The sequence below is a fragment of the Panthera uncia genome (assembly GCF_023721935.1).
Source record: "Panthera uncia isolate 11264 chromosome C1 unlocalized genomic scaffold, Puncia_PCG_1.0 HiC_scaffold_4, whole genome shotgun sequence".
NCBI lineage: Eukaryota > Metazoa > Chordata > Mammalia > Carnivora > Felidae > Panthera > Panthera uncia.
This window is the reverse complement of record NW_026057585.1, coordinates 24,800,288-24,811,085: the sequence shown is the minus strand read 5'-3', so window position 1 is coordinate 24,811,085 and position 10,798 is coordinate 24,800,288.

The window sequence follows — 10,798 nt, the reverse complement described above, 5'->3', positions numbered from 1 at the left end:
TAAAACCTGAGATTTACTGGAGCAGACAGGCCGGGGCTTACACAGGCTTCTCTCTCTATTGAAACCCTGTCTGTCACCTGCCTCAGTCATCTGCCCTGTCAGGCATCATCAGCTAAAACAATGGAGTGGTGTCTGAGTTTAGCTGAAAAGAGGGCGATGTCAGATTACAGACAGGAATGTGTTATTCTGATCAGTGGGGTTGGGTCCGCCTGTGTTTCCCTGTCTGATTTCGCAGAGGGTGGTTGCTCTACCGGGTGCAGAAGAAAGGCGTGAAGACCTTAGGGCTGAGGTAATGATAATGAATCAGGAGGGGGGCGGGGTGGTTCCCGTACTGATGCAGTACAAGAAATGGTAGGTAGGTAATGGCTACAACAATAATTTTCTTCCTGTCGGGCTTTCCCTCTTCATTTGTCTTTAATACGTCTCTGCGGTAACCTGATGCCCAAGCTATGCTGGTGGACAGAAATAAGCTCCCAAAGAAGAAAACGTAAGCTGGATGCATTAAAAATTCGTTGGCTATGGCTCTTCTTAGGGGAGCCATGGTAAGTGAGGCAATTGAATTACTGAATGTTTTCTGTGCATGGCCCAAGCCCTGGAGAACAAGTCTATATAGGTTAGAATAGCCCCAAACTAGGAAGTGGAGATTATGAACACGGTGGAGGATTTCAATAAGATGCCTGACAGAAAAGAGCGGAGTCCTTCGCATCCCTGTGGGTCCCCAGAGCCCGCGAGGAGACTTGTGTGTAGTAGGCCCTCAGCAGACGTTGCTGAAGGAATGAATATGTATATATTCGTCTTTGACAGTTATTGAATTTGCCTTTGCAGTGTACTCTGGACACAAAACTGAGCCCTAGAATGATATATACGCTTAAATGTTCAGTAATTTACTATTGTATTTTCCTTCTCGAGGAGAAGGTTGTAGCTTCGTAAAAATGTATTGCTGCTGTATATTGAAGCTCAGGGAATGTCAGCACATCAATCAGTTCCCATGACAGGGCTCTCTCTTCTGTGTGTGGGAGGGCACTGGCAATAAATGTTCCTTCTGAGGTGTCCCCTGGCACCCAGATTACCCGCCTCTTCCATTTCCCTCTTATTTGATTGGTTGGTTTGTTTCTGAGTGTGCCTGAGTAGGGTCCCCTGTCGCCTTTCCTAAGCCTATTGAATGGGAGGTGTGGATCAGTGCCCCCAGAAGACCTGGGTCCGCTGTGAAATTTAGAGACGGCCGTGTCAGGTTAACCAACTGTTTGGTTTTGCCCAAGAGGGTCCCAGTTTTTTATTTTTTTATTTTTTTTATTAAAAAAATTTTTTTTTAACGTTTATTTATTTATTTTTGAGATAGAGAGAGACAGAGCATGAATGGGGGAGGGTCAGAGAGAGAGGGAGACACAGAATCTGAAACAGGCTCCAGACTCTGAGCTGTCAGCACAGAGCCCAACACGGGGCTCGAACTCACGGACCGCGAGATCATGACCTGAGCCGAAGTCGGACGCTTAACCAACTGAGCCACCCAGGCGCCCCAAGAGGGTCCCAGTTTTAGCACTGATGTTCCCACATCCTGGGAAGCCTCTTGGTCCCAGGCAGAAAGAGACGGTTGGTCACACTAGCCTTATAAGTTTATGACCTTTATGTTGTTCAGGGTTTTGGGTAAATGCTGAACTTTTGGAAGTTACATGGGTTTGAAGACTGAGAAAGACTGTGATACATATTATGATTTTGCTACTGATAATATGTAAAATAACAGCCATGTAGCTAGAAATCACCCACCTGATGATCTTCTTGACCTCCATTCAGATCCCCTCACCATGATCATCTTGACCGCCATTCAGACCCCCTAATTGTATTAAGAGTCAGTTTACAAGGAGTACCAAGTGTAGGAACCATAGCTTGGTAGCAGAGTGGGGTCAGCAGTAGTCCCCACTGGTAGAGCCGGCTTTCAAACCCAACCTCCTTGCTTCCAACCACACTGCTGCGGGCACTCTGTGGTTAACAGGGACTAAAGATGTTAATTGTAGAGTGCATGCTTCCGGTAGAGTTATTTATTGGTGTTTTCCCACTAGATCATGACTTCCTTAGTGGCAAGGATCTGGCCTTATTCAGCCTTACGTACTCCCCCCAGACCTTGTGAGCTCTGTGGGGTGGGGCACTGTTGGGTTCTTCAGGAAGCTGCACCTGGCAGTGGGTTGGTTTATAAGAGCCTCACATTTGAAGTGCTTCCCCCTCCCCTTGCCCCTCTGCTTCGTCATTTCCCACCTATCACCGCCATTGCGGTTCACTTTGGCTCTCGCCCATGGTAAGTGGGTGGGGGAAACCTCAGTCATTCTTGTAAGGATGAAAAATCAGGTCTTGATTCTTGTTGTGTGCATAGGTGTTTATGTGTATATGTGTGTGGGTGTGTGTGTTTATGTTTGTACCTAGATGAGAAGAGAGACACATGGCGGTCCTATTCATATTCATATATCTTTGCATACAGACAGATTTTAATACCCAGACATTTGTCTGTTTCTCCAAAACCCTTCAGATTTACTGGGAGTAAAAAAATAGATCATCATTCTGTTGCCTGAAAGCAACTGTTCCAGCTGTGTGGAGAAAGGGCATATGTAAATATCCCAAAGGTATGACACTTTAAAGGATGACGCTTTATTTAATAGTTAATGTTTTCATTTCCAAGAATTTAATTTCTTTGTTGTTGGAGGCGGTGTGGAATATTAGGGAAAACCACAGTGGGTGCAAACACTTGCTTTGTTGTGATCTTAGGCAGGTAAATGAAATTTTCTGAGCTTTATTTTTCACAACTAGAAGTGGGATAATGTCTACCTTGTAGGGTTTCTGTGAGGTTTAGTTAGAAGTACTGCATGAAATAACAATCTTTGGCACATCACGATGACTCTATAAATGATAGCTATTAAAAGTAAGAGAGAGAATGTAGTTCAGCCTAAGAAAGTGCTTTCAAATATTAACACTGTCTAGCAATGAAATGGCTGGCTTGGGAGCTGGCAAGCTCCACATCATTGGAGGCACTGAAAACAAGGCTGGATGATTATCTTTCTGGGATGTAATAAAGGAAATGTCTATGCAATGTAGATTTCTGTTGTTTAGTAAACCATATTAAGAGTTTGGTCATTCTTACTTGAAGTTCTTTTAATAAAAACACTGGAATTAAAAGAAACACTTTCTGATAGTTCTCAGTGTAAATGTATGAAGTTGGTAGACTCAGCAGACAAGAGCCTGTTTCCCAGTGGGGAGACCAGACAAGCACTGCTCTTCGTAAAATTGCATTTTGTGTCCCATCTGTCCGGGCTATATTAGGAGGAAGCGGAGAACAGAAGATCAGGAACCTGGATGGCTTACTTCCATTTTGTCCCCACAGCGTCCTGCCTTCTTCAAGTCTATCCCTAGGATTACCTCTGCTGTCAGAGGTCTAGTAAAGGACTTTCAGAAAGGAAATCTCTAAGGACTATGTGGTCATTTAGCCATAGAGCCCAGGAAGCACATGGTGAAGTGGGTGGTTATTCCAGAAGGGCTGAGAGAAAGCTTTAGCGAGAATGAGTATTAACTTCCAATGCTTATGTCACTGTGAGCTCCTATGAGATACTTCTGCTCTTGAAGTGTCCAAGGGACTTCCAGTCATAGCCTTCTTTTTTTTAGTGTTTTTATTTATTTTTGAGAGAGCTAGCACAAGAGAGGGAGGGGCACAGAGAGAGGTGGGGACAGAGGATCTGAAGCGGGTTCCACGCTGACAGCAGTGAGCCTGATGTGAGGCTTCAACTCACCAACCTCGAGATCACGACCTGAGTCAGACGCTCAACCGACTGAGCCTCCCAGGGACCCCCCCCAGTCATAGCCTTCTTATAGGGAGCTTAAGATAATTCCATCTTTGATGACTTTTGAGTGTTTTTATATGATGTGGGGTAAAAAGTGGCAGTTTTACTGAATTTTAAAGAGCAATGTTTTGCTAATTTTAGGGTTCTGCATCCCCTGGACTGTAAAGCTATTGGGCTGTTGGCTTCATGTCAGCAGCAATGTTCTTTCTGTTTTTAACATCAATTTATATAAAATATAACTTCCTTTTAAATGATGATGCTTTAAAGACTGTCAAGGAACTTAAGACCTCAAGTTATCTACAGAAGGGATTGAATTTTTTCTTACTAAGGCATCATTAACATACATATGGTGTATTAGTTCTAGGTGTACAACATAGTGATTCAATATTTTTATATATTTAGATTAAATTTTTTAACATAAAAATTTGAAGCATACAGGAATTTTCTTTAAAACATCTAGATTCTTTAAATTGTTTTAGAATAGTTGACACACAAGGTTACATTAGTTTCAGGTGTTCAACATCGTGATTTGACATCTTTTACAGATTATGTTATGCTCACCATAAGTGTAGCTACCATCTGTCACCATACAACACTACTGTAATACCCCTGACTATATTCCCTCCACTGTACCTTTCATCTCCATGACTTATATACTCCATAACTGAAAACCTGTATCTCCCACTCCCCTTTACCCATTTTGCCCATTCACCCACCCTTGCCCTCCCCCCCCACCTCCACAGCCATCATCCGTTTGTTCTCTGTATTTATAGGTCTGATTCTGCTTTTTTAAAAACATTTTTTTAATATTTATTTATTTTTAAGAGAGAGAGAGAGAGACAGAGTGTGAGTGGGGGAGGGGCAGAGAGAGAGGGAGACACAGAATCTGAAACAGGCTCCAGGCTCTAAACTGTCAGCACATAGCCCGTTACCGGGCTCAAACCCACGAACCTGAGATCATGACCTGAGCCAAAGTCGGATGCTTAACTGACTGAGCCACCCGGGTGCCCTGGTCTGATTCTGCTTTTTGTTTGTTTATTCATTTGCCTTGTAAAACATCTAGATGCTTAAATATTCAGAAAATTTTGGAAAGATGAAAGTTTTTTGCCACTTCACCGAGTCCAAGTTATTTGAAATTTGCTCAGGACCATTTGGTCAACGTCTAGTAACTTTCTACCTGAAATAATGTCTTAGGTTCTCCAATACAAGATGTGATAGTCTTAGGTCTGGGCTTTCCAGTTTGCCCTCAGACTCTCCTTCCTACTTATCCTGTGACTTCCATTTTAAGATTTCAATTTGTAATGGGATTTTTATTAAAATATGAACCAGAACTATTACTCTTTCACATTTTTAACTAAAAAAGCACAAAATGGAATTCCAAATAAATACCGCAGGTTGAGGGGGTAGAAGACAAATATTATCAATGATTTATAGTTACTTTACATCAAGGATTTAAGATATTTAAAATATTATTTACTTTAAAATATTTATTTGTTGAACATTTTGGATTTTTCCAGATATGAATAAGTAGGGTCCAGTCAGGGAAACATAAGGCTCTCTAACTGTTTCAACAGAGAGAGTTTAATATTGAAAATTGCTTCCACAGATGATGGCTTTCCACAAAAGCCACCTAGGGGTTGGTGTAGCATCCCAGACAGTAAGAAGAACAGGAAACTACTACCATCCCTAGGGCTGAAATAATCAAAGAGGTTGATGTTGTCAAAATTTAGAAGGTGGGCTGTGTGGTGGGAAATGGAACTCCCAGCAGCAGAAAAAAAGGACTCTCTGGTCAAATCTAGTTTCTCTGGAGCTACAGGGAGGACTTATCCCTGACACCATTCAAAGGAATCTGGGAAATACGATTTATTGGGATTCAGAGCAGAGCAGGAGCACAGTGGTGAATTTATCTCAGAACATACAGGCTAATGGCCGGGACAATGGGAACCAAGGTAGATGTTGTCTGATACATGAAGCTATGTGACCTTTTTGGTACCAGAGATGAGACAGCAGGCCTATCATCGCCTTGCATCTTGGAGAGCATCTCCAGAATGGTGGCTGATTTGCACTGATTACTCCTTCCTCACTCCTTATTTTGTAAAGGTGCAACAAAACCCATCCATAATGGGCATGACATAATTAAATAGTTTAAACCCATGTGGCTGTAGCCAAGTGTGTAACAAAGTGTAAAAGTGTGAGATGCCAAGTATTATGCTCATTCTAGATAATACTCTTTGCATCCCAATGCTGTGAATACTGAAAAATCCACTGAAGTGTGTAACAAAGTGTAAAAGTGTGAGATGCCAAGTATTATGCTCATTCTAGATAATACTCTTTGCATCCCAATGCTGTGAATACTGAAAAATCCACTGACTAACAAGCATATCTATTCCTTTAAGATACAGGCCACATAGACTCAACAGAGAGGTGTGGCTCAGGGAAATGGACAAACTCCATTTGTAGCTGAAGAGGTAACAGGCATCTGAAGAGAGACAGAAAGAGAGGAAGTCTCATATTTCAGCACTTGTGTGGGTCTGAACAATAGCTGGTAGGAACAGGATGTGCCAAATCTACAGAGATACAGTTATTAAAGACCTGACACTTCAAGTGTAAACGTTGAGCAATTGCTGACAGAGAGGCTCAGAAGTCTTTACAGTTGTAATAAAAGCTCTCATGAAAGAAAACAGCAATTCCAGTTTTGGATAGTATAGGATGCAGAAGAGGATCTGTGGATAATTTGGAAAAATAATGAAAGGTAAAGGATCCAAACAGAATCGGAACATTAACATTTTCTGTAAAGATTCATCAGTTCCCTGGTGGGAAAGAATAGGAAGGAAAGGCCTGGACAATGCCATACATTTTGTTTATATTTTTAAAGATGAGTTAACTTTTAGTTCATTTATGCATTCAACAACTATTAAATGCCCATTATGTGCCAGAAGATAATGAGAAACTGGATTAAACATGTTCTACGTCCTCTGGGGGTTTGTAATCTAGAGGAAGATACTAACTAGTAAGCAGAAAGCTCCAGAAAACCTTAAGAAGTGTCCTTAAGTGAGTGTCTTGGCAAAGAACCTCAGAGGAGCACCTAATTGAGGTGGGAAAGAAGGGAGGGCAGGGAAAGGTGGGGAGAGGAAGCCAACAAAATTGAGCTCTCAAGGATGAGTGGGAGGTGTTCTGGAGAAAGGTAATTGGGGAGTTAGCATATGTTATAAATGAAATAACTCAAAATGACTGGTAGGTACATGGTTTTGTACTAAGTGGCAAGATGAGATACCGGAAAGGTAAGCAGGCTTCAGGTCCTTATACGTCATATTGAGGAATTTAGATTTGACCCATTCATTCATTCATTCATCTAACTGAATAGTAACTAAGTAGTTTTTAGTTACTCTCATGGGACCTATATGCTAGGGGCTTGGGAAAATGTAAAGGTAAACATGTCTTCTACACTCACAGAACCTAATAGTCTATCAGGGAAATACTGAAAAAAAGTAATTTCAATCAGGCATGAATAGTTCTACGATGAGGCAACTATGTTCACATGTAGGGTTGCCATGCAAACACGCAGCAGAGGCGCTCAATCTGATTTTGTTGGTGGATGTGGTGGTGGGGGGTGGTGGCAGGGGAGATAAAGATGTTCCAGGAGAAATGATGTTTAACCTAAAACCTAAAGAATTATTAGGAGTGAGGGAGAAAGGGATACAGGAGTACTGATGCACAGGGGCACTTGTACCCCAATGTTTATAGCAGCACTCTCAACAATAGCCAAATTGTGGAAAGAGCCTAAATGTCCATCAACTGATGAGTGGATAAAGAAATTGTGGTTTATATACACAATGGAGTACTACGTGGCAATGAGAAAGAATGAAATATGGCCCTTTGTAGCAACGTGGATGGAACTGGAGAGTGTGATGCTGAGTGAAATAAGCCATACAGAGAAAGACAGATACCATATATTTTCACTCTTAGGTGGATCCTGAGAAACTTAACAGGAACCCATGGGGGAGGGGAAGGGGAAAAAAAAAAAAAAGGTTAGAGTGGGAGAGAGCCAAAGCATAAGAGACTCTTAAAAACTGAGAACAAACTGAGGGTTGATGGGAGGGAGGGGAGGGTAGTTGATGGGCATTGAGGAGGGCACCTTTTGGGATGAGCACTGGGTGTTGTATGGAAACCAATTTGACAATAAATTTCATATATTAAAAAAAAAAAAAAAGGGAGTGAGGGAGAGAAGATGGAGGTAGCAGTGTTCTAAGCAGAGGGAAGAGCCAGTGTAAAGAACTCAAAGGAAGCAGAACAGAAAAGGCAGAACATGCCTTTTCTGAAGACGTGGGAGAATTTCTAAAGCATTTCTAAAGTTATTCTAAAGAATAACTGGTTTGAAAGCGTGTTGAGTTTGGATATATCCTAGAGGCATTGGCAAGAAACATTTGGAGCATTCAATAAAATAACTGGATATACATTTGAAGAAATCAATAGATATCCTATATATTAGCAATAATCATTTAAAAATGTAATTGAGAATAAAAATGTCAACAATAATATTGATAGTAATAGCAAATACATATGAAATCCAATTACTGGTATGACTGGTGCCAAAGCGTCTACTGTGAAACACTCTACAGAATATAAATCTCCTACTCCAGTGCCCTTCACTGCACTACACTGTTTCTAGCAACTTCACTGTGTAATTCATATCTGCATTGGAAAGTTTTCTCTCCCAGATGACTTCTCAGTCCACCCTCCTTCCATTTACTGTAGGGGCACAGGCATTTAGCTCTGCCCCTGCCTAGAGGCAGCCCCGTGACATGCGGTCAGCAGCATCTCTGAGCGCAGTTCCTCGGGTTAGGGCCTGGGTCCTGTCCTAATGCCCTGTCCTGAATCTCACTGGCTTCCTTTCCAGCGCCTTCTTCTACCTGCTCTCACTCTTACTTTTTACAGTTCTCCCCCGACTTAAAGCCTCTATTGCTTCCCTGCGCTCCTGGATCATTTCCATTCTGCACGTACTATGTTGGCTAACATACTGACATTTTAAAATGCAATTTTATGATTCTATGGACATGCACATAAGTTTCCCGGCATGCTGGCCTCAACGAACACATTTCCAACAGTAAAGGCAAGGTGCGTGGACAGCCCAGATGTCAGCTAGTTGAAGAAACTCTCTAAACCTTAGTTAAATGACCTAACATGCCACTTTGGAATTACCATGATGCCTTTGGGAAAGACATTTATCTGGCTATGTTTAATTTTCTAAGGCAACAGCTTCAAGTAAAAAAAAACAACAACCCAGGGAGGATTTATTTGTGCAATTCTTTCTGTGGTGATATTTTTATTTTGTATTAAACATACGCACTATATAAATTCAGTGCTTCCACGTTTTATCATAGTTTAGGTATATTTAAAATATCACATGCTATCAGCATAAGCGTGAAACTTGTTTACTGAATTTCTTCCTGAGCTGAGTCCAGACACTCCTTAACTTAGAACAAATCACACATACAAAATGAAGATAAAATGCCAACATCCAGAGCAAGGCGAGTAAATATTGTCACGAACACTGCTTGAATAGAGGAAAGAGCACTGAGCTTGGAGTAAGAAAAACTGGGTTTGCTACTCAGCTTTTCTCATTAGTAGCAGTGGGACCTCAGATAAAACTCACTTTTCTCATACAAGATTAGGACAGTGGATCTTGCCTTACTTCCTTTTATTTGTTCACTTATGAATTTATTACTCATGAAACCAACATTTACTGAATGCCTACTATGAGGCAGGCATTTTGGTAGGTAAACACTCACAGTCCCTGTCCTCACAGGTTGTTATAAAAGTCAAATGTGATAATAGTAGCAGGTGCTACCATTCATCAAGGGCCGTGGCCTTATATTATTATCTCTATTGTACCACCTTCCAGGGACTTAGCTGTCATCCTCGCTTAAACCTTTGCCAGTAGTTCTTCCCCTGTTTACACGGGAGGTAACCGACACTCACTTGAGAAATTTGTCCAAAGTTGGATACCCATAAGGAGTCTGACTGGGATTTGAACCAAGGTGGATCTCATTCAAGTGATCCTGATTTTCGAATAAAGCCTATCAGTAAGAAAGGTCTTTACAAACAAAGCACCATATAAAAAGAAATATTATTTACTTTATTGTTACTCATACCCTTGTGTGATTCATCAAAACCAGAACAGGAAGTCATTTAGTCATGTTACTATGGGAATTCTCATTATAATGCTTTCAATTCCTGGTTTTACAGTTGCAAATTTCCATTCTTTTTGCCCCTGTGGGCACACATTGCTGCCGTTCCTTTTTCTGTCAACAGATCATGGCAGGGCTTTTGGTAAGCATGGTATTTTTAAAAAATTGAATAGTTTTGCTGGAGAATCACTGTGTCAAGAAGGTTGTGTACCTCCTTGATGATGAAAATGCCAATTTCTCATAAAAAGGCAAAACTCTCATTTCAAAAGGTTGAATATAATGTTACTTAACTAATTTCAAATGACTACTTTTAGGTCACTGAAAAAGTCTAAATATAAGAATTATCTCTGGGGTCTGTAACATTTTCATTTGATTCTAGAGTAGATAAATTTTAATTCATTTTAACCTCTTGCCTTTTGGTATTTGGCTCTTCTGACAGGAAGCATCTGTCTACTGTGAAGTTTGTCTCAGTACGATAGCCTGCCTTAACCAGGAGTCTGTTTTTATATATCCTTGAAAGCTAAATAAGGTCCCAAGCCTTCTGACACAAAGTACATATGCTATTTCAATAGCTATATTGAAACTTTAATTGAAATACAACATACATAGAAAATTACAAAAATTGTAATTGTATTTTTACAAAATAGAACATTACGAGTACCTCAAAAGCCAAATGCATGCCATCTTTCAAGTACAGTTTGCCCCAAGGTAACCACTATTCTGATTTCTATTACAGGAGATTAGTCGTTTCTGTTTTTCAACTGTATGTGAAGGACAGTAGAATCCTAT